Genomic DNA, 4,622 nt, shown 5'->3' with positions numbered 1-4,622 from the left:
AAAAATTTAGTCGCCAAAACATATTTTTAACGACCAAAAATTAGTTTATTCGCCGTATATTAGGTATTGGCTACTAAAATATTTAGTCGCCAAATGTAAAATTAAAAAAAAAAAAAACAAACTATATTTGGCGACCAAAAGTTTAGTCGCCAAAACATATTTTCAACGACCAAAACTTAGTTTAGTCGCCAAAAAATAAAAAATTGGAGGGAGACATTTCTAATTTAAATTTGAGGGATTTATAAAAGTAATTGGCGACTAAAAAATTTAGTTGCTAATGGTGTAATATATATATAATTGGTGACCATTAGGTATTTTAGTCGTCAATTGTATAAAATGATATATATATATATATATATATATATTGTACCAAACCAAACCCTAAAATAATCTGCGCCTCTCTCTCTCTCTCTCTATATATATATATATATATATATTTTCGGCGTCCCTCTCCCTCTCCCTCCCCGTCTCCGCTTCTCCTCTCCCCTCCCTCTCTCACTGCCGCTCTTCTTCGCCTTCGACAGAAACCGGAGCACCTCCTCCTCTTCCACCATCGCCATCGTCATCGTGAGTACCGCCGATCTTTTCACGCCGCCGCTTCCTCCTCCTCTGCCGATCTTCATAGATCCATAGCCGCGAGATCCAGAGACTTCATCGCTAAGATGAACTCTGCTCCATTGATGTTCCGTCTCGCGTATGCTTTCTCTCTCTCTCTCTCAAAATATTCAGAGGCTTCTGGTAGGGATCTTAAAGATCTGATTAGTCCTTTTGATTCTCTATCTAAGGGAGATTGAAAATGGGGATTGTGTTTACTCGATTGTTTTATTCGCTTTTTGGTAACAAACTCGTTCTTGGTCCTGACAATGCTGGAAAAACCACAATTCTCTAGAGATAATCAATCCCAACCTTACTGTTAATGTTCACTTAAGTTGAAGTTTGGTTTTTGTCTTTTCTGTAGATAATTAAATAATATTTTTTTCAGAATTCATGTTTCATGAATTTTCGGATATCTGATCAAATGTTGCTCAGCCTGTGGTTTCTGTTATATTAATGTTCAATTTTTTAGTTTTTGATGAGGCATTGTCTCTGATTTGAATTCTAGGTGGAGCCAAAGCGTAGGAAGAGGTGACTGATCACGATGCTTGCTGTGGAGGTACTAATTTTATTGTGTATTAGCTCTACAGTATTGTTGTTGTGTTTGTGGAAATTGTACAGTGCAGAGAAGATACTGTGCTTGCACAAACTAGAGGTTTTCTTAATTTTCCATGTTGAACCAAATTATATATAAATGTTTGTTATTCGTGGGCTAAAAGGGGGGGGGGGAAATGGTAGCTACTTGTTGAAGTGCGGAGTCGTTAAAACACATTAAAACTAAATTATTAAGAATCAAACTTGAATCTATTATGATATGCTTATGTTGGTTATATTCTGTATATGCAAATAGCATAGTAATTGTTTTACTCACTCCCCATCCAAATTTTGTTTTGATTTTCCTCTTTTTGGAGGGAAATGAAAGAAAGGGAGAGAAAAGAGAAAGAAGGGGTGGATTTCAAAACTTTGATATGAATTATTGACTGCTACGTTAGCATGGGGATATGATAAGGCTGTGCAGTCTGCACTAGTAGATCAAGCCTTCGATGCATATTACAATTTAAAGAAGAAAATGCGGTTCTGATTTCTGATGATGCAATTTTATTCTACTTATGGGATTAGGCTTTTTGTCCGCACAATTAGCAAGTTTGATCTATTTTTTTGGGTGGTTTCAGAATATTATGAGCAAGATTTTGTAGTTGAACTAATTGTTGATTTGACGAATTGAACTGCTCATTTTCGTTTGGTTTTTAGTCTCTGGTGATTTTATTCAGACCGACCACCACTCTACGCCACTGTCGATATTGGTGCATTGCTACAACGGTATTACATTTGTTATATGGGGTGTAACACATAGCTAGGGCAAGTTCTCTTGATTGTGAAGTGTAGCCTCTATTTTTGTTGTTCATTATCTACATATGATGCTTTACAAAATTGTATTCAAATTATTATTATTTTTAGACTATCAACTGTTTATATATATTTCGAGATCTGGAAACTGTGCCAGAGGTAGAATTGTAGGCTGCATATAAGTTGGGACCAGTTTGCTAGAGGTTCAGTGGGTAGTGTGTATTGCCATGGTTAGAGAGACAGTGTATACTATTAGATAAACATATTAAGACAGTACAAAAAATGATATGGCTTTTATCATCTGTTAAAATTTTATTTTGCTTTTAGAAAAAATAAATCAATTGGCATTGTGTTTGGCCTAGTAAATTTTGTAAAATTTATGGTGGTAAAACAAACTAGCTATATAAGTCTTGTTAAAAGTAGAGTTTGCTATTCATTATAACAACATAAAGTTTTAAGTTTGGGATCTGGGTATGCCAACTTATTAGTTTTGACTATCTGTGTTATCTTATCTGTTGCCAGATCGTTACTGTAAATATATCATTGTTTGTCCCAAAATAATAATTGTGCATTATGTCCTAAGTGCTATTCCCTAATTCCTCTGTATCATGAATACTTTTATTGTTTTCAAGCTAAGATACATCTTCCCATATGGTGCTGTTTTACTTCATGCTCTTTTTGTGGAAGTACTCTTTGAATTATTCTAGTTGCAAATGTAGCCATTTGGAATCATTGTTCGAACCAATATGGATTCTTTAACTCAAGTTGTTGCTAGTGCTAGAGAAAGGGAATGGATCTTTTTACATTCTAGAATCTAAGGTGGATGCAAACTTCAGTTTGTAGTCATCATGCATGGTTAAATATTGGTTTGCCAAGAGTATGATTACATAGTGCTTTTGGATCCTCTTATTCTGATAATTTTTCTTTTCTCGTCAGGGAGCAGTTCATCTCAAAGAGCTTAATCCACATTTCCTGCCTCTTCCAAAATATGTTTCTCAAATCTCACCTGGACCAAACTATGACTATTATTCGTCAACTATGCGCTTTACAATATCATCACCCGTGGTATGTAAATCATACATGACTTATTCATTTTTAAGGTTGTTTCACGTACAATGCTATTTAATTTATAAATCTCCATTTGGTATTCATCAATAACTTGCTTTTTAGACTCTTGTCCAAGTTAGCATATTTAGTCATTTGAGTTCACCATAAAACTATACATAAAACTCCTATATTATGCAGGAAATACTCTAAAAATATTATGCAGGAAATGCTCAAAATCATTGGGTAGTTTTTGGGGATCTGTTATTGGATGATCCAAGCATGGGGCATTTAATGGATGATAATCCTTTTTTGTTAATTAAATACATGGTAAGTCTGAATTTGTAAATATATATGGGTCCTGGTATCAGCACTGCATTGGCTAACCTTCAGTCTTGAACTACTGTGTTACCAACATTTGCAATGTGGTTTTTACCGCAATTGAGTTGGTTTTTTTATTATTTAAATGCTATTTTCTTTTTTCTTATTTAATTTTTATTTCACTGTCTTTTAATTTTGACATAGTTAACTGTCTTGTTTATGCAGGCATGGCTCCTTGCTCTAGTTATTTTACCAGCAAGGTCAAATATGATGATATGTGTTGGATTAATCACCTACTTGGCTCTCGTATCTGTCTTAATCACCTAAATTAAATATACATATGGGTAAAAATTTTATACCTATGTTTTAATTCTTCAAGCATGTTCGAAGCTGTCAATAGTTTCCCAGAAGATTAACGCATTATGCACAATGTACATATGGATTTATGCAAGATAATGTAAATGGTGAAACTTATTGATTATGCAATATATTTTTTGAATGGTCATTACTCTGGTATGCCTTCTCATTTCTGCTCTATATAATTATTTTGTACTTGGTTTGAGAATAAAATGAGAGAAGTTGATCAGTGAATTGATGATGGATAAAAATCATGTATCTGTTTGTGCTATCTTTTGTTAGCAATTGTTTGTGATCTATGTTACTGATCTATATTAATTTATGTATGCAGCTTTCGACTTTGCTTCAGTAATTGCTTTGAGGGTTGGACTGCAGCTGGCTTCATCACTAGTTTTTATTTTATTTTATTTTACTTTTTATGTTTTTGGTGTTTTTGTTAGTTGGTTTCTTGCCAAATTAACAATTAGATATTAATTTTTTTTTAATCCTCTGTTATGTATGGAATTATATTTTTGAGATTGGATTATACTTGATTTGTATAGATTTTTTTTTTGGAAATATTAATTTGATGTTAAATATGATTTTTTTTTTTTTTTTTATGGTTGAAAGTGAAATATGTGTGTATGTGTGTTGTGGAATGGTTGCTAATTTTATCAGTTTATAAATAATTTATTTATAAAATGGAAAAAAACTTTTGGCTACTAAATATTTGGTAGCTAAAAATAAAAATAAAATGGAGAAAAACTTTTGGCTGCTAAATATTTAGTAGCTAAAATAAAAGCAGACTTTAGGCGACTAAGAATTTAGTAGCTAAAAAAAATAAAATGAAAAAAATAAAAAAAATAAAAAGATGAAAAAAACCCTTTGGCGACTAAAACTTTGGTCGCCATAGATACTTCAAGTTTTGGCGACCAAAGTTTTAGTAGCGGAAAATAATATTTTTGGTGACTAAAATTTTA

The 4,622-nt window shown here is 32.7% G+C and overlaps 1 non-coding gene across 1 annotated transcript; it reads left to right on the top strand.

Annotated features, from left to right (window-relative positions):
• The first annotated feature begins 2,595 nt into the window (after window positions 1-2,595).
• LOC114298703 (uncharacterized) lies at window positions 2,596-4,253 on the top strand. Its single transcript, XR_014334529.1, has 3 exons — window positions 2,596-3,006; window positions 3,532-3,650; window positions 3,995-4,253. It is a non-coding gene; the product is annotated as an uncharacterized LOC114298703 (transcript).
• Window positions 4,254-4,622: the final 369 nt, after the last annotated feature.

Source organism: Camellia sinensis, chromosome 7 (genome assembly GCF_055761805.1).
Source record: "Camellia sinensis isolate YWXY chromosome 7, ASM5576180v1, whole genome shotgun sequence".
Taxonomy (NCBI): domain Eukaryota; kingdom Viridiplantae; phylum Streptophyta; class Magnoliopsida; order Ericales; family Theaceae; genus Camellia; species Camellia sinensis.
This window is presented reverse-complemented; position numbering and strand designations above follow the sequence as displayed.